At 44.3% G+C, this 24,872-nt stretch overlaps 1 long non-coding RNA gene and 3 other non-coding genes across 4 annotated transcripts; all 4 read left to right on the forward strand.

Moving 5' to 3' along the window:
• Positions 1 to 4,938: 4,938 nt before the first annotated feature.
• On the forward strand, positions 4,939 to 5,010 carry TRNAW-CCA (transfer RNA tryptophan (anticodon CCA)). The gene has a single exon. It is a non-coding gene; the product is annotated as a tRNA-Trp (tRNA).
• A 9,089-nt stretch (positions 5,011 to 14,099) lies between these two features.
• TRNAR-CCU (transfer RNA arginine (anticodon CCU)) lies at positions 14,100 to 14,171 on the forward strand. Its single transcript has one exon. It is a non-coding gene; the product is annotated as a tRNA-Arg (tRNA).
• Positions 14,172 to 16,980: 2,809 nt separating this feature from the next.
• On the forward strand, positions 16,981 to 17,052 carry TRNAW-CCA (transfer RNA tryptophan (anticodon CCA)). Its single transcript has one exon. It is a non-coding gene; the product is annotated as a tRNA-Trp (tRNA).
• Positions 17,053 to 22,534: 5,482 nt separating this feature from the next.
• On the forward strand, positions 22,535 to 23,905 carry LOC147019596 (uncharacterized). Its single transcript, XR_015061462.1, has 3 exons — positions 22,535 to 23,134; positions 23,387 to 23,444; positions 23,734 to 23,905. It is a non-coding gene; the product is annotated as an uncharacterized LOC147019596 (long non-coding RNA).
• The last annotated feature ends 967 nt before the right edge of the window (positions 23,906 to 24,872 follow it).

Consider the following 24,872-nt stretch of genomic DNA (forward strand, 5'->3'; position numbering starts at 1 on the left):
CGAATCTGGATACGATAATTATTTCATTGTTAAAATGATCCTTAACGATTGAGGGATAGGGTCAAAAACAATAAAGTCCTGCACAGATACATGACAAAAGTAAATAGACACCTTAAATCTATTCATTAACCTCCGCCATCTTCGAAGATGGACGGAGGTTATTGTTTTCACCCCTTTCTGTTTGTTACGACCGAAATCGAAAGATTTCGTCAGGATATTGATGACTTCCGTTTCTGTTTGTTTGTTTGTTTGTTTGTAGGCACGATAACTCGAGAATGCAAGAAGCTACCAATGTCAAATTACACCACGTGATTCAGGAGGGTGATGGCTCGTGCTGGTTCGATTTTGGTCGAAATCGGTCAAAGGTCAAAGTGAGATCTAATATTCGATTTTTGATGGTTTGGTACAGATAAATCGAGAACGGAAGAAGCTACCAATGTCAAATTACACTACGTGATTCAGGAGGGTTATGGCTCGTGCTCGTTAGATTTTGGTCAAAATCGGTCAAAGGTCAAGGTCACAGTGAAGTCAAACATCCAAAAAATGATAGCTCGAGAAAAGAAGAAGCTACCAATGTCAAATTACACTACGTGATTCAGGAGGGTTATGGCTCGTGCTCGTTAGATTTTGGTCAAAATCGGTCAAAGGTCAAGGTCACAGTGAGGTCAAACATCCAAAACATTCGATTTTTGATGGTTTGGTGCAGAATCATCGTAGAAACTTCTGGTTTGCGTCGCAACCTTCTCGAGAGACAGCTTTTATTAGACAAGGTCAGAGGTCAAGTTGACGATTTTCTAAGTACCAGTCGATGACTGCTTGTTTGTTATCTTGCCAAAACGAAGTTTTTGCAAGATATGTGAGTCAGCTTGTATGTTTTTTTGTTTTTTTTTGTTTGTAATCACGTATGAAAAATTCTGCAGAGCACAGTTATCATTGGAAATTTTTGTAACTTCGCATATCAGAGGCCTATAGAGGTCCCTTTCAGCGCACAAAATTTTGAAGGTCAAGGTCAAAGGTCAAGGTCACTTTGTCGCAAATCAGGGGAGTCGACGAAACCCTTATTTTTTGAGTAATTTTGATCGGATCGTCTTCAAACTTCATGGGAATATTGTTCATGGTCTGGCGCTCAGCTGATTAATTTTTGGTTGCGATTGGCCTTGACCTTCTTATGTTTTCTTTTTTTTTGGTCTGTAATCACATATAAATCACTCTGCAGAGCACAGTTATCATTGGAAATTTTTGTAACTTCGCATATCAGAGGCCTATAGAGGTCCCTTTCAGCGCATAAAATTTTGAAGGTCAAGGTCAAAGGTCAAGGTCACTTTGTCGCAAATCCGGGGAATCGACGAAACCCTTATTTTTTGAGTAATTTTGATCGGATCGTCTTCAAACTTCATGGGAATATAGTTCATGGGCTGGCGCTCAGTTGATTAATTTTTGGTGGCGATTGGCCTTGACCTTCATGGTTAGCGCCTGAGGTCAAACATATTTGACCCCAAGGTCAACTTTTTAAGTTTTAGCAACCATATCATGTAGGACCTCAAATTGAACACCTCGATGAGTGCTTTCTAGATATGTCAAGCTTGAGACATTATGACGTCATTTGGTGACATTATGAGGCAAAAGCATATTTTTCATGGTTACTCTGTAGAACGATTCTCATCGGAATCTCTCGTAAGCAGATATTCCTTAAGGAGTCGCTCCTGGTGGATAGCAGCTCTGTTCCCCTCAGTGTGACCTTTAAGAAGTCACATGTCGTCACCTTTTGGCAAGATACGGGTCAACCTGCGGGTGACACTGGTTTATTTTTTGTATGTTTGTGAACAGTATTACGGAAAAACTCCTCGACGGATTTCGACGAAACTTGGTGGTGGGGGTTAGGTATGGTCGAAGGATCATGCCATTAAATTTTGGACTTGGTCCCCCCCCAAAAAAAAAAATTGTTAGAGAAAAAAATTTTTTTTTTTTTTTTTGCATTTCTGTATGTTTTTGGTGATTTCCAACCACCCCCAAAAAAATTGTTACGCTCCCCCCCAAAAATTGTTCAAGAATTTTTTTTTTGCATTTCTGCATGTTTTCAGTGATTTCCAACCCCCCCCAAAAAAAATTGTTTGAGAATTTTTTTTTCTTCATTTCTACATGTTTTGAGTGATTTCCAACCGCCCCCCCAAAAATTGTTACCCCCCCAAAAAAATTGAGAATTTTTTTTTGCATTTCCAACCCTCCCCAAAAAATTACCCCCTCCCAAAAAAAGGGATTTTTTTTTTTGCATTTCTACATGTTCTAAGTGATTTCCAACCCACTCCCCCCCCCAAAAAAAAATAGAGAATTTTTTTTTGCATTTCTACAGATTTTTAGTGATTTCCAACCCCTCCACCACACCAAAAAATTGTGAAAGAAAATTTTTTTTTTGCATTTCTACATGTTTTAAGTGATTTCCAACCCACTCCCCCCCTCCCCAAAAAAATAGAGAATTTTTTTTTGCATTTCTACATGTTTTAAGTGATTTCCAACCCTCCCCCCCCCCCAAAAAAAAATTTGGAGAAAAGAACGATAACTCTGTCAGCACTGTTGACATCATATTAAATGAAGAAGATATAAGGTTTACTTGAGTGACCGAGCAGTATTGGTGGTAGAGGTTTTGCACTCTCCTGAGTGCTCCCCCTCTGGTTTAATCAGTATAAAGTAAGTTTTACTGAGTGATTTGGACTGATATTCAACGATTTATTTGCAGAAACGAGATCCTGCGTCATGTGCGAAAATTAACTATGCCTCAAACCCAGAGAGCACAAGACCTTTACGATTTTCAGAGGATGAATTGCTGGACAATCGGAAGGTGGAGTCAGATCATCAGGTGATTGTGCAATTCACCAGCGAATGCAAGGAATCCACAGCTTCCCATTCTGGTCGATCTGGGCACTCAGAAAGGTATCTTGGAGCTGTCAAGGGATCCATTGAGAAAACTCCCCGTTTCAAGACAGCAGATGTTGCAGAGGAGTTCCAAGTTAGCTCAAGAACTGTTGTGCAGTAACTTCATCAAATGGACTACGATGGGAGAGCAGCTCAGAGAAAATGTCTTCTTCGACCAGTCAACATTCAAAGAAAGAAGGGGGCTGATGATGTGGCCAACAGACCCTTGGAGTTTTGGAAAACTGTCATTTTTTTCAGATGAGTCCCAATTTGCTCAGTTTTCTGACAGTGGACACATGTGGATCTGGAGACTTCCCAGTCAAGAGTTCTCTTTGAAACGATTGCAGCCAACTGTCAAACACAGTGGTTTTTCAGTGATGGCGTGTGGAGCAATCTGGAGTACTGGTCGGTCAGAGCTTGTGGAGTGGGCAGGCAATATCAACTCCACGAAACACACTTCTATCCTTGAGGAAGGACTTCTCCCTGCCTTCTCCACTGGTCAGATAGTCAAAAACAACACTGTTCATGGAAGATGGAGCTCCTTGCCACACTGCAAAAAAGACCAAAGAATGGCAGGACAGAAATGGGATCAAGTGACTTCCATGGCCCAGTCAGTCTCCTCACGTGAATCCCATTGCACACCTCTGGGCTAAATTGGATCGAGCTGTGCAGAAAATGTCCAGAAACCAACATTATTGGCAGAATTGCAAAACCTTTTGCATGAGGCCTGGGTGGACATCCCAGAAGAGAAAATTTCGGAACTCGTTAGTTATTTGCTTGAAAGAGTAAAAGTGTTGAAAACTGCAAATGTCAAGTCCACTAAACACCAGTGTATGTATTGAAATGGATCAAATGTTCTTCAAATGTTCAAGAAATAGATTTGGAAAAAATCATGATGTCGATTCACTTCTGTCATGTGTTTCTATCGCAAGATATTTCAAATATGTATTGGGCCCAATATGTTCTCATGGATCAGGCATTATGTGGCGGAGGCATGCACTCTGCCAAGTGCCCTTCCAGTTTCTTTTGTAATTAGAATGCCGTGAGAGAGCAGAGAAGTCCGTATTGAGGTGCTTCCTACACCTTAACATGGCATGCATTTAAAACATGAGAATTCTCACGGATCATTTGTTGTGAATTCAAAACATATTTGAACGGTCGACAGGAAAGTACAGAATCTTCGAGGTCTTTGGGTGTTTTGGGTCCTGGAAACTTTTGGGACATTTGTATCCTCAGGGATTTTTTTGGACTGTTAGGTCCTCAGGGACTTTTGAGATTTTTGGGTCTTCCAGGACTTCAGGGGTTTTAATGGTCTTGGGGGTCTTGAAAGGTTTTCAAAGTTGGATGTGGTCTCAACAGTACAAAGGGTCAAAAGGGACATTCCAAAAGTGCGTAATTAATGAATAGATGTACAAAATTAACAGACAAAAAGTCGCCGCCCCCCCCCACACACACACACACACACACACACACACACACACACACACACACACACACACACACACACACACACACACACACACACACACACACACACACACACACACACACGCACACACACGCACACACACCTCTTCTATTGATCGTAGATTTACAGTGACGACCTTCACAGTATCATTGTGTGTGAAATCCTTCTCTCTTGCCTCTCCATCAAGCGACCTTTCGTGTTCTCTCACTGTCATGGTGGAATGAGTTGGCATTAATTAATTATTTATTTTAAACCAGACTCGATGCTGTTACGGTTGGAGTGTCCACTCTGAGTCTGGGAGATCAGCGGTTTGAACATCGGCTGAGTCATCCCAAAGACTCCAAAACACTCCCACTCCAAAATATTCAAACTCCAACACACTCAAACAATCAAAACACACCAACTCGTGCAAATTACAAAACATCACCACACCACGAAAATTGGGACCTCACAAATGGGGGTCCGAACAGCAGGTATCATCACTGTCCTCATTCGTCTGATGAACCCAAGAAACTTGACTGAAGTATGGAGAATTTATTATTGGGTTCACTTGTAGATGAGATCTCGTGGCACAATGGTAGCGTGTCTGACTCCAGATCAGAAGGTTGTGTGTTCAAATCACGTCGAGGTCATTTACTTTGGAAACCAACGGGAAGTTTCGGTTTTGGCTCCTTGGTTGGAAAAGAGAGACACCGTCATCTTTGAAACCTCGTCATCACTTCTACCACAGAAGTTGAAGGAGGTTGTGTTTTCACCCCCTTTGTGTGTGTTTGTCTGTTTGTGTGAAGGATATTTCAAAAAGTATGGGACGGATTCGGAAGAAACTTTGTGGATAGGTTTGGAATATGACAAGGACTAACAGATTCGATTTCGGTGAAGATCCGGAACCAGAATGTGATTTTTTTTTTCAGTGATTCGTCACCATTGAGAGATCGGGCTAAAATGATAAACAGCACAATATCTCAGAAAGTTGTGGACGAATTTGGACGAAACTTGGTGGACAGGTTCGGTGTGTCGCAAGGAAGAAATTATTCGAATTTGATGAATATCCGAATCCGAATCTGGATACGATAATTATTTAATTGTTAAAATGATCCTTCACGATTGAGGGATAGGGTCAAAAACGATAAAGTCCTGCACGGATACATGACAAAAGTAAATAGACTCCTTAAATCTATTCATTTAATCTGTATAAAGCAAGTTTTACTGAGTGATTTGGACTGATCTTCAACGATTTGTTTGCAGAAAGGAGATCCTGGGTCATGTGCGACAATTAACTTTCCCTCAAACCCACGGAGCACAAGACCTTTACGATTTTCAGAGGATGAATTGTTGGACAATCGGAAGTGGAGTCAGCCAGCGTCAGATAATCAGGTGATTGTGCAATTCACCAGCGAATGCAAGGAATCCACAGCTTCCCATTCTGGTCGATCTGGGCCCTCAGAAAGGTGTCTTGGAGCTGTCAACAGCTTGGTGGTACACTATGAAGACCAAGATTCCTCCAGAGGGCATCCCGATTCACTGAATCGAACGCTTTACAGAGATCAACATAGGCTGCAAGCAGCACCTGCCGAAACTCTCGTCTGCGTTCCGTGAGGACACGAAGTGCAAGGATGCGGTCAATCGTTGACCTCTTTGGTGTAAAGCCTGACTGCTCTGGACGCTGGTGCTCAAGCAGATGGTGGCGAACCCTATCGAGAATTATCCGAGCAAAGACATTACCCGGCACTGAGAGCAGTGTCACCCCTCGGTAGTTGTTGCAGTCTTGGCGATCACCCTTCCCTTTCCAGAGAGGGACAACAAGGCCCCTCTTCCAGTCAGTTGGGATGATGCCTGTGTTCCAGGCAGAGCACAAAACTGCATGCAACGACACGAGTGCAGCATTTCCACCAGCCTTGAGAAGTTCAGCATGGATGCCACAGATCCCTGGAGCTTTGCCCCGTTTCAACTGGTTCACCGCAGCCCGTGTTTCCACAAGCGTAGGTGGACCACAGTTGATTCGAGGGTCAGCAACAGGGATTGTAACACCCCTGATGTCCAACTCGACAGTTGGGGGATCAGCCTGGTACAACCGCTCAAAGTAACCGGCCCAGCGGGCCTTCACTTCAGACCCCTCTGTCAAGAGCCTACCACTCTCTGCTCGAACTGTAGTGCTCCGAGGGATGGGCTTGGATGAACGTAATGCGCGAATTCCCCTGTAAGCGGGACGAGAATCACCTGTCCACAGGTGATGCTCTACCCCCTCACAGATTCCTCGCACATAGGCCTCCTTGTCCACCCTCAGTGCACGTACAGTTTTACGCCTCAGCTCCCTGAACAGGTCAGCTCTGCCATTCAGCCTGGCCCTGCGACTCTGGTCAATGGTATCCAGTGTCCCTTGAGAGACAAAATTCTTCTTTGCCCTGCGGTGAGCTCCAAGGCATCCACCGGCAACATCGAGGATGGTGGTCTTGAAGGCGCTCCACAACTCTTCAGGACCCCCCAAAGCACCCAGACCCCCCAAGTGTCCACTCAGCCTGTTCGCAAACTCCTCAGCTGCTATCTCATCCCTGAGCTTGGCAACATCCAGCCTCGGCTGGGATGGTACCATTCTCCAGGATTTAAGGTGCAGCTTTAGAGTTGCTACAACAAGCCTGTGGTCAGTATTGAGGAACTGAGCACTCCGGTAGACCCTGCAGTTCTGGATCATCCTCCAACGACCGTCAATGAGGACATGGTCAATCTCCTTTGCAACACCGCCAGCGTTGGAATACCAAGTCCAGCGATGAGCTTGTGGGCGCTGAAACCATGAACCAGCCACCCTAAGTCCATGACTTCTTGCAAAGTCAAGGAACTTAGTGCCATTCTGGTTCATAGCTCCTGACCCATGGGGACCAACACACACCTCATAACCGTCCCTATCAGTTCCAGTCGATGCATTGAAATCCCCCAAGACTAGAAGTGTATCTCGTCTGGGGCACTGATCAACCACAGACTCGAGTGTGGCGTAGAATGCATCCTTCACGGTGAGATCACTCGCCTCAGTCGGAGCATAAACAGAGACCAGGGAAATGACACCAAAGGAGTGACGAATCCTTAATCTCATAATACGCTCGTTGACCGGTGTTACCTCAATTATCATTGGGGTCAGCTTATTGGACACAGCTACAGCAACTCCTTGGATATGGTAACCATCAGAGCGACCAGACCAATAGTAGGTGTAAACAACCACCATTATCTCGCCGCAATCCGGTCTCCGAACCTCAGAGAGAGAGCTGCAATCCCGATGTGCAAACGCTTGAGCTCAGATGATAACAGAGACAGGTGATCATCCTCTCTTCGGGATAGGACATTCCAGGCACCCACCCGAAGGGACCGCCTCAGGTTAACCCAAGGAGACCGCCGTCTGGTGGACGACACCTCAGCACCACTCCGACACACTCTCCCACAATCTGACCCAGGGATGTTACCCCGTCGTTTCCCTCCTATCAAAGATTGGGGGTCCCGAAGGCTTTGCCCCAATCCCGTCATCCGGTGAGCTGCCCTGCAAAGGGAAGCTGCACAGGAGGTACTCCCACGGAGTGGGTTTTCAGATTTTTTTTGCGTTTTTGCGTTTTGCGGCATGAAGGGTTTTACGGTGGCCGGAGTGCAAATCCTGCCACCAACCTCCTAATAAGAAGTGACCCAACTGCAGGAGGACGTCCGCAGACACAGTTGGGCACTAGATATGGATGGCCGTTGGCTCACAAGGAGCTCCTCCGCCCTTTGACAGGTTTTGTTTTTTATCCTGCTGGGTGTCCATATCCAAACACCCTCCTCACCAGAAAACCTGGTGGGGGAGACGGTTTAGTCACCGACAACCCGACCATGGAACAGGTTAGTACAGGTTTACATGGTACCTGTAGCAGGTCACAGATCGAACCTGACCTGACAGAACCTGACCTGACCTAGGTGGACGACACCTCAGCACCACTCCGACACACTCTCCCGCAATCTGACCCACGATCATGACTCGATGAGTGCTTTCTAGATATGTCAAGCTTGAGACATTATGACGTCATTTGGTGACATTATGAGGCAAAAGTATATTTTTCATGGTTACTCTGTAGAACGATTCTCATCGGAATCTCTCGTAAGCAGATATTCCTTAAGGAGTCGCTCCTGGTGGATAGCAGCTCTGTTCACCTCAGTGTGACCTTTAAGAAGTCACACGTCGTCACCTTTTGGCAAGATACGGGTCAACCTGCGGGTGACACTGGTTTATTTTTTGTATGTTTGTGAACAGTATTACGGAAAAACTCCTCGACGGATTTCGACGAAACTTGGTGGGGGGGGGGGTTAGGTATGGTCCAAGGATCAGGCCATTAAATTTTGGACTTGGTAAAACCCCCCCCAAAAAAAATTGTTAGAGAAATTTTTTTTGTTTTTTTGCATTTCTGTATGTTTTTGGTGATTTCCAACCACCCCCAAAAAAACTTGTTACGCCCCCCCCAAAAAAAATTGTTCAAGAATTTTTTTTTTTTGCATTTCTGCATGTTTTCAGTGATTTCCAACCCCCTGCCCCAAAAAAATTGTTTGAGAAAAATAATTTTTTTTTTGCATTTCTTCATATTTTAAGTGATTTCCAACCCCCCCCCAAAAAAATTACCCCCTCCCAAAAAAAGGGATTTTTTTTTTTGCATTTCTACATGTTCTAAGTGATTTCCAACCCACTCCCACCCCCAAAAAATAGAGATTTTTTTGCATTTCTACAGATTTTTAGTGATTTCCAACGCCCCCCCCCCCACAAAAAAATTGTGAAAGAAATTTTTTTTTTTTGCATTTCTACATGTTTTAAGTGATTTCCAACCCACTCCCCCCCCCTCCCAAAAAAAATAGAGAATTTTTTTTTTTGCATTTCTACATGTTTTAAGTGATTTCCAACCCTCCCCCCCCAAAAAAAAAATTTTGGAGAAAAGAACGATAACTCTGTCAGCACTGTTGACATCATATTTAATGAAGAAGATATAAGGTTTACTTGAGTGACCGAGCAGTATTGGCGGCAGAGGTTTTGCACTCTCCCGAGTGCTCCCCCTCTGGTTTAATCAGTATAAAGCAAGTTTTACTGAGTGATTTGGACTGATATTCAACGATTTATTTGCAGAAACGAGATCCTGCGTCATGTGCGAAAATTAACTATGCCTCAAACACAGAGAGCACAAGACCTTAACAATTTTCAGAGGATGAATTGCTGGACAATCAGAAGGTGGAGTCAGCCAGAGTCAGATCATCAGGTGATTGTGCAATTCACCAGCGAAGGCAAGGAATCCACAGCTTCCCATTCTGGTCGATCTGGGCACTCAGAAAGGTATATTGGAGCTGTCAAGGGATCCATTGAGAAAACTCCCCGTTTCAAGACAGCAGATGTTGCAGAGGAGTTCCAAGTTAGCTCAAGAACTGTCGTGCAGTAACTTCATCAAATGGACTACTACGGGAGAGCAGCTCAGAGAAAATGTCTTCTTCGACCAGTCAATGTTCAAAGAACGAAGTGGGCTGATGATGTGGCCAACAGACCCTTGGAGTTTTGGAAAACTGCCATTTTTTCAGATGAGTCCCAATTTGCTCAGTTTTCTGACAGTGGACACGTGTGGATCTGGAGACTTCCCAGTCAAGAGTTCTCTTTGAAACGATTGCAGCCAACTGTCAAACACAGTGATTTTTCAGTGATGGCGTGTGGAGCAATCTGGAGTCCTGGTCGGTCAAAGCTTGTGGAGTGGGCAGGCAATATCAACTCCACGAAACACACTTCTATCCTTGAGGAAGGACTTCTCCCTGCCTTCTCCATTGGTCAGATAGTCAAAAACAACACTGTTCATGGAAGATGGAGCTCCTTGCCACACTGCAAAAAAGACCAAAGAATGGCAGGACAGAAATGGGATCAAGTGACTTCCATGGCCCAGTCAGTCTCCTCACGTGAATCTCATTGAACACCTCTGGGCTAAATTGGATCGAGCTGTGCAGAAAATGTCCAGAAACCAACATCATTGGCAGAATTGCAAAACCTTTTGCATGAGGCCTGGGTGGAAATCCCAGAAGAGAAAATTTCGGAACTCGTTAGTTCTTTGCTTGAAAGAGTAAAAGTGTTGAAATCTGTAAATGTCAAGTCCACTAAACACCAGTGTATGTATTGAAATGGATCAAATGTTCTTCAAATGTTCAAGAAATAGATTTGGAAAAAATCATGATGTCGATTCACTTCTGTCATGTCTTTCTATCGCAAGATATTTCAAATATGTATTGGGCCCAATATGTTGGCCCAAAACCAGAATAGCGCTAAGTTCCTTGACTTTGCAAGAAGTCATGGACTTAGGGTGGCTGGTTCATGGTTTCAGCGCCCACAAGCTCATCGCTGGACTTGGTATTCCAACGCTGGCGGTGTGCCAAAGGAGATTGACCATGTCCTCATTGATGGTCGTTGGAGGATGATCCAGAACTGCAGGGTCTACCAGAGTGCTCAGTTCCTCAATACTGACCACAGGCTTGTTGTAGCAACTCTAAAGCTGCACCTTAAATCCTGGAGAATGGTACCATCCCAGCCGAGGCTGGATGTTGCCAATCTCAGGGATGAGAGAGTAGCTGAGGAGTTTGCGAACAGGCTGAGTGGACACTTGCGGGGGTCTGGGTGCTTTGGGGGGTCCTGAAGAGTTGTGGAGCGCCTTCAAGACCACCGTCCTCGATGTTGCCGGTGGATGCCTTGGAGATCACCGCAGGGCAAAGAAGAATTTTGTCTCTCAAGGGACACTGGATACCATTGACCAGAGTCGCAGGGACAGGCTGAATGGCAGAGCTGAGCTGTTCAGGGAGCTGAGGCGTAAAACTGTACGTGCACTGAGGGTGGACAAGGAGGCCTATGTGCGAGGAATCTGTGAGGGGGTAGAGCATCACCTGTGGACAGGTGATTCTCATCCCGCTTACAGGGGAATTCGCGCATTACGTTCATCCAAGCCCATCCCTCGGAGCACTACAGTTCGAGCAGAGAGTGGTAGGCTCTTGACAGAGGAGTCTGAAGTGAAGACCCGCTGGGCCGGTTACTTTGAGCGGTTGTACCAGGCTGATCCCCCAACTGTCGAGTTGGACGTCAAGGGTGTTACAATCCCTGTTGCTGACCCTCGAATCAACTGTGGTCCACCTACGCTTGTGGAAACACGGGCTGCGGTGAACCAGTTGAAATGGGGCAAAGCTCCAGGGATCTGTGGCATCCTTGCCGAACTTCTCAAGGCTGGTGGAAATGCTGCACTCGTGTCGTTGCATGCAGTTTTGTGCTCTGCCTGGAACACAGGCATCATCCCAACTGATTGTAAGAGGGGCCTTGTTGTTCCTCTCTGGAAAGGGAAGGGTGATCGCCAAGACTGCAACAACTACCGAGGGGTGACGCTGCTCTCAGTGCCGGGCAAGGTCTTCACTCGGATAATTCTCGATAGGGTTCGCCACCATCTGCTTGAGCACCAGCGTCCAGAGCAGTCAGGCTTTACACCAAAGAGGTCAACGATTGACCGTATCCTTGCACTTCGTGTCCTCACCGAACGCAGACGAGAGTTTCAGCAGGGGCTGCTTGCAGCCTATGTTGATCTCTGTAAAGCGTTCGATTCAGTGAATCGGGATGTCCTCTGGAGGATTCTTGGTCTTCGTGTGGTGCCACCAAAACTGATCGATCTGATGTCTGAACTCTACTCTGGTACTGAGAGTGCTGTGAAGTGTGGTGGTACCATCTCTGACTTATTTCCAGTTGTTACTGGAGTTCGTCAGGGATGTGTACTTGCCCCCACACTTTTCAGCACTTGTCTGGACTGGATTTTTGGGAGGATGTCGGAGAGATCAAGTTGCGGTGCGTCATTTGGGAATGTCAAGATCTCGGACCTTGACTTTGCAGATGATGCAGTCATCTTTGGGGAGACTTTAGACATCCTCTTGCGGGCCCTCGAGGTGCTGAATGAGGAGTCGGAGCCGTTGGGATTTCGGGATTCTTGGGTCAAAACTAAGATCCAGGCTTTCGGTGACATCTTGGATGCTGCTGTCCTGTCTGTGTCTGTTTGTGGTGAGGATGTTGAGGTCGTGGAGAGATTCACTTACCTTGGCAGTGATATTCATGTCTCTGCTGGCTGCGAGTCAGAGGTCAATAGACGTCTGGGTCGGGCCTGGTGAGTCATGGATTCACTGGATCATGGGGTGTGGCGCTGCCGGTACCTGTGCGGGAGGACGAAAGTCCGAGTCTTCAGGTCCTTGGTACTTCCAGTCTTGCTCTATGGGTGCGAGACTTGGACTCTGACCAAGGATCTGAGATGGAGACTTAATTCCTTTGGTACCAGGTCTCTTCGGAGAATCCTTGGCTATCGCTGGTCGGATTTTGTGTCCAACGAGCGGTTGCTGAGAGAGACTCGGATGAGATTTGTTACCGGCATAGTCCGTGAGCGTCAGTTGCGGCTGTATGGACATGTGGCTCGTTTTCCTGACTCTGATCCTGCTCACCAGATTCTCTCAGCGAGGGAGTCTCATGAGTGGAGGAGGCCAGTGGGTCGACCACGTGCCTCATGGTTGCAACAGGTTGACCATCAACTCAAGGAGATGGGGATGGGCCTGGCATCTGCCTGGGGGATGGCCAGACGGAGGCCCCTGGAGTACCGGCGGAAAGTGGACGCAGCGACGTGCTGTTCTGGCACATGCTCCCATACCTGACCTGACCTGACCAATATGTTCTCATGGATCAGGCATTACGTGGCGGAGGCATGCACTCTGCCGAGTGCCCTTCCAGTTTCTTTTGTAATTAGAATGCCGTGAGAGAGCAGAGAAGTCCGTATTGAGGTGCTTCCTACACCTTAACATGGCGTGCGTTTAAAACATGAGAATTCTCACGGATTATTTGTTGTGCATTCAAAACATATTTGAACGGTCGACAGGAATGTACAGTATCTTCGAGGTCTTTGGGTGTTTTGGGTCCTGGAAACTTTTGGGACATTTGTATCCTCAGGGATTTTTTTGGACTGTTGGGTCTTCAGGGACTTTTCAGATTTTTGGGTCTTCCAGGATTTCAGGGTCTTAATGGTCTTGGGGGTCTTAAAAGGTTTTCAAAGTTGGAAGTGGTCTCAACAGTACAAAGGGTCAAAAGGGACATTCCAAAAGTGCGTAATTAATGAATCGATGTACAAAATTAATAGACAAAAAGTCGCCCCCCCCCACACACACACACACACACACACACACACACACACACACACACACACACACACTCATACACACACGCACACACACTTCTTCTATTGATCGTAGATTTACAGTGATGACCTTCACAGTATCATTGTGTGTGAAATCCTTCTCTCTTGCCTCTCCATCAAGCGAGCTTTCGTGTTCTCTCACTGTCATGGTGGAATGAGTTGGCATCAATTAATTATTTATTTTAAACCAGACTCGATGCTGTAACGGTTGGAGTGTCCACTCTGAGTCTGGGAGATCAGCGGTTTGAACATCGGCTGAGTCATCCCAAAGACTCCAAAACACTCCCACTCCACAATATTCAAACTCCAACACACTCAAACAATCAAAACACACCAACTCGTGCAAATTACAAAACATCACCACACCACGAAAATTGGGACCTCACAAATGGGGGTCCGAACAGCAGGTATCATCACTGTCCTCATTCGTCTGTTGAACCCAAGAAACTTGACTGAAGTATGGAGAATTTATTATTGGGTTCACTTGTCGATGAGATCTCATGGCACAATGGTAGTGCGTCTGACTCCTGATCAGAAGGTTGTGTGTTCAAATCACGTCGAGGTCATTTACTTTTGAAACCAACGGGAAGTTTCGGTTTTGGCTCCTTGGTTGGAAAAGAGAGACACCGTCATCTTTGAAACCTCGTCATCGCTTCCACCACAGAAGTTGAAGGAGGTTGTGTTTTCACCCCTTTGTGTGTGTTTGTCTGTTTGTGTGAAGGATATTTCAAAAAGTATGGGACGGATTCGGAAGAAACTTTGTGGACAGGTTTGGAATATGACAAGGACTAACAGATTCGATTTCGGTGAAGATCCGGAACCAGAAGGTGATTTTTTTTTCAGTGATTAGTCACCATTGAGAGATCGGGCTAAAATGATAAACAGCACAATATCTCAGAAAGTTGTGGACGAATTTGGACGAAACTTGGTGGACAGGTTCGGTGTGTCGCAAGGAAGAAATTATTCGAATTTGATGAATATCCGAATCCGAATCTGGATACGATAATTATTTAATTGTTAAAATGATCCTTCACGATTGAGGGAAAGGGTCAAAAACTATAAAGTCCTGAACAGATACATGACAAAAGTAAATAGACACCTTAAATCTATTCATTTAATCTGTATAAAGCAAGTTTTACTGAGTGATTTGGACTGATCTTCAACGATTTGTTTGCAGAAAGGAGATCCTGGTTCATGTGCGACAATTAACTATGCCTCAAACCCACGGAGCACAAGACCTTTACGATTTTCAGAGGATGAATTGTTGGACAATCGGAAGTGGAGTCAGCCAGAGTCAGATAATCAGGTGATTGTGCAATTCACCAGCGAATGCAAGGAATCCACAGCTTCCCATTCTGGTCGATCTGGGCCCTCAGAAAGGTGTCTTGGAGCTGTCAAGTGATCCGTTGAGAAAACTCCCCGTTTCAAGACAGCAGATGTTGCAGAGGAGTTCCAAGTTAGCTCAAGAACTGTCGTGCAGTTACTTCATCAAATGGACTACTATGGGAGAGCAGCTCAGAGAAAATGTCTTCTTTGACCAGTCAATGTTCAAAGAACGAAGTGGGCTGATGATGTGACCAACAGACCCTTGGAGTTTTGCAAAACTGTCATTTTTTTCAGATGAGTCCCAATTTGCTCAGTTTTCTGACAGTGGACACGTGTGGATCTGGAGACTTCCTTGTCAAGAGTTCTCTTTGAACCGATTGCAGCCAACTGTCAAACACAGTGGTTTTTCAGTGATGGCGTGTGGAGCAATCTGGAGTACTGGTCGGTCAGAGCTTGTGGAGTGGGTGTGCAACAGCAACTCCACGAAACACACTTCTATCCTTGAGGAAGGACTTCTCCCTGTCTTCTCCACTGGCCAGATAGTCAAAAACAACACTGTCGATGGAAGATGGAGCTCCTTGCCACACTGCAAAAAAGACCAAAGAAAGGCAGGACAGAAATGGGATCAAGTGACTTCCATGGCCCAGTCAGTCTACTGACGTGAATCCCATTGAACACCTCTGGGCTAAATTGGATCGAGCTGTGCAGAAAATGTCCAGGAAACCAACATCATTGGCAAAATCGCAAAACCTTTTGCATGAGGCCTGGGTGGAAATCCCAGAAGAGAAAATTTCCGAACTCGTTCGTTCTTTGCTTGAAAGAGTAAAAGCGTTGAAATCTGCAAATGGCAATTCCACGAAACACCAGCGTATGTATTGATATGGATCAAATGTTCTTCAAATGTTCAAGAAATAAATTCGGAAAAAATCATGATGTCGATTCACTTCTGTCATGTCTCTCTATCGCAAGATATTTCAAATATGTGTTGGGCCCAATATGTTCTCATGGATCAGGCATCACGTGGTGGAGGCATGCACTCTGCCGAGTGCCCTTCCAGTTTCTTTTGTAATTAGAATGCCGTGAGAGAGCAGAAAAGTCCGTATTGAGTTGCTTTCTACACCTTATCATGGCGTGCGTTGAAAACATGGGAATTCTCACGCATTATTTGTTATGCATTCAAAAAAAAATTGAACGGTCTACAGGAATGTACAGTATCTTCGAGGTCTTTGGGTGTTTTGGGTCCTGGAAACTTTTGGGACGTTTGTGTGCTCAGGGATTTTTTTGGACTTTTGGGTCCTCAGGGACTGTTGAGATTTTTGGGTCTTCCAGGACTTCAGGGTCTTAAGGGGTCTTAATGGTCTTGGGGGTCTTAAAAGGTTTTCAAAGTTGGAAGTGGTCTCAACAGTACAAAGGGTCAAAAGGGACATTCCAAAAGTGCGTAATTAATGAATAGATGTACATAATTAAGAGACAAAAAGTCGACCACACACACACACACACACACACACACACACACACACACACACACACACACACACACACACACACACACACACACACACACACACACACACACACACACACACACACCTCATCTAATGATAGTAGATTTACAGTGACGACCTTCACAGTATCATTGTGTGTGAAATCCTTCTCTCTTGCCTCTCCATCAAGCGACCTTTCGTGTTCTCTCACTGTCATGGTGGAATGAGTTGGCATCAATTATTTATTTTTATTTTAAACCAGACTCGATGCTGTAACGGTTGGAGTGTCCACTCTGAGTCTGGGAGATCAGCGGTTTGAACATCGGCTGAGTCATCCCAAAGAATCCAAACCACTCCCACTCCAAAATATTCAAACTCCAACACACTCAAACAATGAAAACACACCAACTCGTGCAAATTACAAAACATCACCACACCACGAAAATTGGGACCTCACAAAGGGGGGTCCGACCAGCAGGTTTCATCACTGTCCTCATTCGTCTGTTGAACCCAAGAAACTTGACTGAAGTATGGAGAATTTATTATTGGGTTCACTTGCAGATAAGATCTCGTGGCACAATGGTAGCGCGTCTGACTCCAGATCAGAAGGTTGCGTGTTCAAATCATGTCGAGATCATTTCTTTTTAAACCAACCGGTCGTTTTGGTTTTGGCTCCTTCGGGGGAAAAGAGAGACACCGTCATCTTTGAAATCTCATCATCACTTCCACCACAGAAGGTGAAGGAGGTTGTGTTTTCACCCCGTTGTGTGTGTTTGTCTGTTTGTGTGAAGGATATCTCAAAATGTTTGGGACGGATTCGGATGAAACTTTGTGGACAGGTTCGGAACATGACAAGGACTAACTGGTCCGATTTCGGTGAAGATCCAGAACCAGAATGTGATTTTTTTTCAGTAATTCTTCAACATTGAGAGATTGGGCTACAAATGATATACAGCACAATATCTCAGAAAGTTGTGGACGAATTCGGACGAAACTTGGTGGACAGGTTCGTGTGTCGCAAGGAAGAAATTATTCGATTTTGATGAATATCCGAATCCGAATCTGGATACGATAATTATTTCATTGTTAAAATGATCCTTCACGATTGAAGGATAGGGTCAAAAACAATAAAGTCCTGCACAGATACATGACAAAAGTAAATAGACACCTTAAATCTATTCATTAACCTCCGCCATCTTCGAAGATGGACGGAGGTTACTGTTTTCACCCCTTTCTGTTTGTTACTTCCAAAATCGAAAGATTTCGTCAGTATATTGATGACTTCCGTTTCTGTTTGTTTGTTTGTTTGTAGGCACGATAACTCGAGAATGCAAGAAGCTACCAATGTCAAATTACACCACGTGATTCAGGAGGGTGATGGCTCGTGCTGGTTCGATTTTGTTCGAAATCGGTCAAAGGTCAAAGTGAGGTCTAATATTCGATTTTTGATGGTTTGGTACAGATAACTCGAGAACGGAAGAAGCTACCAATGTCAAATTACACCACGTGATTCAGGAGGGTGATGGCTCGTGCTGATTAGATTTTGGTCGAAATCGGTCAAAGGTCAAGGTCAAAGTGAGGTCAAATATTCGATTTTTGATGGTTTGGTACAGATAACTCGAGAACGGAAGAAGCTACCAATGTCAAATTACACCACATGATTCAGGAGCGTGATGGCTCGTGCTGATTAGATTTTGGTCAAAATCGGTCAAAGGTCAAAGTCACAGTGAGGTCAAACATCCAAAAAATGATAACTCGAGAAAGGAAGAAGCTACCAATGTCAAATTACACCAGGTGATTCAGGAGGGTCGTGGCTAGCACTGATTAGATTTTGGTCAAAATCGGTCAAAGGTCAAGGTCACAGTCAGGTCAAACATCTAAAACATTCGATTTTTGATGGTTTGGTGCAGAATCATCGTAGAAACTTCTGGTTTGTGTCGCGACCTTCTCGAGAGACAGCTTTTATTAGAGAAGGTCAGAGGTCAAGTTGACGATTTCCGAAGTACCAGTCAATGACTGCTTGTTTGTTATCTTGCCAAAACGAAGTTTTTGCAAGATATGTTAGTCAGCTTGTATGTTGTTGTTTGTTTGTTTGTTTGTCTGTAATCACGTATAAAAAATTCTGCAGAGCACAGTAATCATTGGAAATTTTTGTAACTTCGCATATCAGAGGCCTATAGAGGTCCCTTTCAGCGCATACAATTTTGAAGGTCAAGGTCAAAGGTCAAGGTCACTTTGTCGCAAATCAGGGGAATCGACGAAACCCTTATTTTTTGAGTAATTTTGATCGGATCGTCTTCAAACTTCATGGGAATATAGTTCATGGTCTGGCGCTCAGTTGATTAATTTTTGGTGGCGATTGGCCTTGACCTTCATGGTTAGCGCTTGAGGTCAAACATATTTGACCCCAAGGTCAACTTTTCAAGTTTTAGGAACCATATCGTGTAGGACCTCAAATTGAACACCTCGATGAGTGCTTTCTAGATATGTCAAGCTTGAGACATTATGACGTCATTTGGTGACATTATGAGGCAAAAGCGTATTTTTCATGGTTACTCTGTAGAACGATTCTCATCGGAATCTCTCGTAAGCAGATATTCCTTAAGGAGTCGCTCCTGGTGGATAGCAGCTCTGTTCACCTCAGTGTGACCTTTAAGAAGTCACACGTCGTCACCTTTTGGCAAGATACGGGTCAACCTGCGGGTGACACTGGTTTATTTTTTGTATGTTTGTGAACAGTATTACGGAAAAACTCCTCGATGGATTTCGACGAAACTTGGTGGGGGGGGGGGTTAGGTATGGTCCAAGGATCATGCCATTAAATTTTGGACTTGGTCCCCCCCCCCAAAAAAAATTGTTTGAGAAAAAAAAAAATTTTTTGCATTTCTGTATGTTTTTGGTGATTTCCAACCACCCCAAAAAAAATTGTTACGCCCCCCCGCCAAAAAAAATTGTTCAAGAATTTTTTTTTGCATTTCTGCATGTTTTCAGTGATTTCCAACCCCCCCCCCGCCCCAAAAAAAATTGTTAGAGAAAAATAATTTTTTTTTTGCATTTCTTCATATTTTAAGTGATTTCCAACCCCCCCAAAAAAAAATGTTTGAGAAATTTTTTTCTTTTCATTTCTACATGTTTTGAGTGATTTCCAACCGCCCCCAAAAATTGTTCCCCCCCCCCAAACAATAGAGAATTTTTTTTGCATTTCCACATGTTTTAAATGATTTCCAACCCCCCCCAAAAATTACCCCCCCCAAAAAAAAATAGAATTTTTTTTTTGCGTTTCTACAGATTTTAAGTGATTTCCAACCCCTCCCCCACACCAAAAAATTGTGAAAGAATTTTTTTTTTTGCATTTCTACATGTTTTAAGTGATTTCCAACCCACTCCCCCCCTCCCAAAAAAATAGAGATTTTTTTTTGCATTTGTACATGTTTTAAATGATTTCCAACCCCCCCAAAAAAATTATCCCCCCCAAAAAAAAATATTTTTTTTTTTGCATTTCTACATGTTTTAAGTGATTTCCAATCCTCCCCCCCCCCCAAAAAAAAAAAAAAAATTTTGGAGAAAAGAACGATAACTCTGTCAGCACTGTTGACATCATATTAAATGAAGAAGATATAAGGTTTACTTGACTGACCGAGTAGTATTGGTGGCAGAGGTTTCGCACTCTCCCGAGTGCTCCCCCTCTGGTTTAATCAGTATAAAGCAAGTTTTACTGAGTGATTTGGACTGATATTCAACGATTTATTTGCAGAAACGAGATCCTGCATCATGTGCGAAAATTAACTGTGCCTCAAACCCAGAGAGCACAAGACCTTTACGATTTTCAGAGGATGAATTGCTGGACAATCGGAAGGTGGAGTCAGCCAGAGTTAGATAATCAGGTGATTGTGCAATTCACCAGCGAAGGCAAGGAATCCACAGCTTCCCATTCTGGTCGATCTGGGCACCCAGAAAGGTATCTTGGAGCTGTCAAGGGATCCATTCAGAAAACTCCCCGTTTCAAGACAGCAGATGTTGCAGAGGAGTTCCAAGTTAGCTCAAGAACTGTTGTGCAGTAACTTCATCAAATGGACTACTATGGGAGAGCAGCTCAGAGAAAATGTCTTCTTCGACCAGTCAACATTCAAAGAAAGAAGTGGGCTGATGATGTGGCCAACAGACCCTTGGAGTTTTGGAAAACTCATTTTTTTCAGATGAGTCCCAATTTGCTCAGTTTTCTGACAGTGGACACGTGTGGATCTGGAGACTTCCCAGTCAAGAGTTCTCTTTGAAACGATTGCAGCCAACTGTCAAACACAGTGGTTTTTCAGTGATGGCGTGTGGAGCAATCTGGAGTCCTGGTCGGTCAAAGCTTGTGGAGTGGGCAGGCAATATCAACTCCACGAAACACACTTCTATCCTTGAGGAAGGACTTCTCCCTGCCTTCTCCACTGGTCAGATAGTCAAAAACAACACTGTTCATGGAAGATGGAGCTCCTTGCCACACTGCAAAAAAGACCAAAGAATGGCAGGACAGAAATGGGATCAAGTGACTTCCATGGCCCAGTCAGTCTCCTCACGTGAATCCCATTGAACACCTCTGGGCTAAATTGGATCGAGCCGTGCAGAAAATGTCCAGAAACCAACATCATTGGCAAAATCGCAAAACCTTTTGCATGAGGCCTGGGTGGAAATCCCAGAAGAGAAAATTTCCGAACTCGTTCGTTCTTTGCTTGAAAGAGTAAAAGCGTTGAAATCTGCAAATGGCAATTCCACGAAACACCAGCGTATGTATTGATATGGATCAAATGTTCTTCAAATGTTCAAGAAATAAATTCGGAAAAAATCATGATGTCGATTCACTTCTGTCATGTGTTTCTATCGCAAGATATTTCAAATATGTATTGGGCCCAATATGTTCTCATGGATCAGGCATTATGTGGCGGAGGCATGCACTCTGTCAAGTGCCCTTCCAGTTTCTTTTGTAATTAGAATGCCGTGAGAGAGCAGAGAAGTCCGTATTGAGGTGCTTCCTACACCTTAACATGGCGTGCGTTGAAAACATGAGAATTCTCACGGATTATTTGTTGTGCATTCAAAACATATTTGAACGGTCGACAGGAAAGTACAGTATCTTCGAGGTCTTTGGGTGTTTTGGGTCCTGGAAACTTTTGGGACTTTTGTATCCTCAGGGATTTTTTTGGACTGTTGGGTCCTCAGGAGTAGGGAAAGAATACTGGTTCTGGCTCACTTTTCCCCATGTAAATGAATGGGGGATTTTCAGCCATGAAATTTTTCTTTTTTTTCCCTGAAAAAATAAATCCCCTTTTTAGCCCAAGGTATATTTATTTGTCTCCCCTTTTAACCTGGAGCCTGGTGTTGGCTTAGTTGTTAGGGTGGTGGCTTGGGATCCCAGGGTCCTGAGTTCAAATCCCGTTGGCTGCTGAATTAACACCAGGGGGTTGACTCAGCCTGCCATCCTTCCGAGGTCGGCGAAATGAGTGCCAGTGTACTGGTCCCGGTGTATGCCCCGGTTAGAATAGGTGTACCATATCCCTGTGTGTCGTAAGAGGCGACCAGGGTTGGTGTCAGGAAGGGCATCCGGCCATAAAACATTGCCTCAAGAAAAAGCCAAACCCCTGCACAGCAGGGAAAAATGGCTGTAAAAACGGTCATTTTTTTATTTCCCCTTTTAACCTAGGGGCTCTCTATTCAAATAACCCATACAACAAGATAAAGATTTGTTAAAGGTGATTCGAAAGAAATATCTGAAACGCCTAAGCCCCGGGACACTCTTTATCAAATAACCAATGCATATTGTTTAGCTCACTCATTGAACCTATAAACATTTGTTCATTCTCAAATTCCTTCAATAGTTTAATTTTCTTTGCACAATAATCCCCATCTAAAATATTGAAAAACAAAACATTTGAATCTTTATATTTTTTAAGATACCCCTTTTGTGCCATTACGAAATGATAAACTTCTCTTAATGATCTCATCTGGCCACCGCCCGAGTTGCAAATCATTTTTGTACATAAACCATGCCAGAAAAAAGTTTTGTTTCAAATGTTTTCAGTTCATGCCGTGAAAATGAGGAAGTGTTTTTGACACGGCCGTGCTGTGTGAATGAGGAAGTGGTTTTGGACTGTCATGCTGTGAAAAAATAGGAACTATTCTGTGAGACAAGGTCTCGTGTTTATATTTTATCTCAGAACACGAACTGAAAACATTTGAATCAAAACTTTTATGGCGTGGTTTATGTCCAAAAACGATTTGCAACTCGGGCGGTGGCCAGATGAGATCATTAAGAGAAGCTTGTCATTTCCTGTGCCCACACCCAATGATTAAGCAATTTCCTCATCGTTGCTTTATAAGCGGTTCGCCAGACAAAGTTTCTGCCAGACGGGATTTTCATTTTTACAACTGAGGCATGGACGATATTTCTTCCGATGAAGCCAACAGCCCACTACAGAGTTGGTAAGTTTGTGTATGCTTTTCTCTTTGAACGATGAAGCAAATGATTATTAATTAAATCATGATAATTCTGATATATATATATATTTTTTCCCTGACAGGGCATTGGAAGAAATTGAGTTCACATATCACGACGTGGTTCATGAAATTAATACTCTTATTGAAGAGATCAATGATTTTAGAAGAGAATTGAAAGACATTTTCAATGAGTGGCATGAAGTCTTATCACGTCCTCTCATCTCGAAGGAATTAAACCAATGGTGAGACACGTGTGTGTGCCTCTCTCTCTGTCTGTCTTTCTACCTACCTCTCTCTGCTCTTATTGAAGAGGCCAATGATTTATAATGACTGGTCTCTGATCTCGAATGAATTAAACCAATGGTGAGGCACGTGTGTGTGTGTCTATGTGTGTGTGTATGTGTGTGTGTGTGCGTGTGTGTGTGTGTGTGTGTTGCTTTCCCTGTCTGTCTCTTCATCTATACCCTTGACTTATTTTTTTTTTTTTTTTTCAGCACTATCGCACAACATCAGCTGTTGAAGCAATCTTGTACAACACATGATTTTCTGGAGGTAAATATTTCTGAATTATTATTAATATCACTCGTACAACACATGATTTTCTGGAGGTAAATATTTCTGAATTATTATTAATATCACTCTCTCTTTAGAATGTCGCCTTATGTTGGTTGCATCATTAGTTTGGACGTGGTTTTGTCAGTACACTGGAATTCATTTTATTGACCTTGAAAGGATGACAGGCTCCTGGTGTGTTAATTCAGTGGTCAACGAGGCTTATTCATATTACCATGTAATTATCTTTATAGAACCTAATTATTATCCACTTTTTGTTTCAAAACAGAATATGGTGTCTGAGTTTCGAAATCACAAGGCATCTGAAGAAGATTGCTGGGAAAGATTGTACATTCTCGCAAATGAATATTTAATATTTTCAATATTAATAAATTATATTTGTTTTGTTTACAATTACTTGATTCTGAATTACAAGAAAAGAATAAAAGAGATGTAAAGGGGGGGGGGTTGGGGGGAGGGAGGGGGTAGGTGCGCTCCCCAATGACCCATCACCCCCTCATCCCATCCCTCCCCTCCCCATGTGTGTGTGTGTGGGGAAGGGTGGGGGTGGGATGAGGGAGGTGGTGGGTCAAAGGTGGGGGCGCACAGGGGGATGAGGGGGTGGGGCTTGTGTGGGCGGGGCTTGTGTGGGCGGGGCTTCGGTGGGGGCTTGTGTGGGTGGGGTGTGTGTGGGAGGGGCTTGTGTGGGCGGGGTGTGTGTGTGTGGGTGGGGCTTGTGTGGGTGGGGCTTGTGTGGGCGGGGGTTTATGTGGGTGGAGCTTGTGTGGGAGGGGTTTATGTGTGTGGAGTTTTTGTGTGGAGCTTGTGTAGGCAGGGCTTATGTGGGAGGGGTTTATGTGGGCAGGGTTTATATGGGCAGGGGTTTATGTGCGTGGAGCTTGTGTGGGAGCGGTGAATGTGGATGAGGCTTATGTGGATAAATGGATGGGTGGAGAGATGGGGGATGGGTGGATGACTGGAGCTTGTGTGGATGGGTGGATAATTTTTTAATTAAATAAACATGTTGTGTGTGTGGGGAACTAATTAACTAATCACTAATTATGTGAATATGATGAATATGGGTGCAGCTTGTGTGGGGTTTGTGTGTGTGGAGCTTGTGTGGAGTTTTTGAGTGGAGGTTGTGTGGAGCTTGTGTGGGGTTTGTGTGGGGTTTGTGTGGGCGGGGCTTCGGTGGGAGGGGCGTGTGTGGGCGGAGTCAAAAAGGGGCGGAGTCAAAAATTTCAATTTATTGGAGCTTGTGGGGGGGTGTGTGGTGGGGTTTGTGTGGGGTTTGTGTGGGCGGGGCTTGTGTGGGCGGGGGCTTGTGTGGGTGGAGCCAAAAAGGGGCGGAGTCAAAAAATTTCAATTTATCTTTGTCTTTTGTAATTCCTGTGAATAAAATGAACCTAAAATCTCCTCCCCTTCCAA

The sequence above is a fragment of the Eptatretus burgeri genome, chromosome 9 (assembly GCF_056783735.1).
Source record: "Eptatretus burgeri isolate ZD-2024b chromosome 9, Ebu_testis_v1, whole genome shotgun sequence".
Taxonomy (NCBI): domain Eukaryota; kingdom Metazoa; phylum Chordata; class Myxini; order Myxiniformes; family Myxinidae; genus Eptatretus; species Eptatretus burgeri.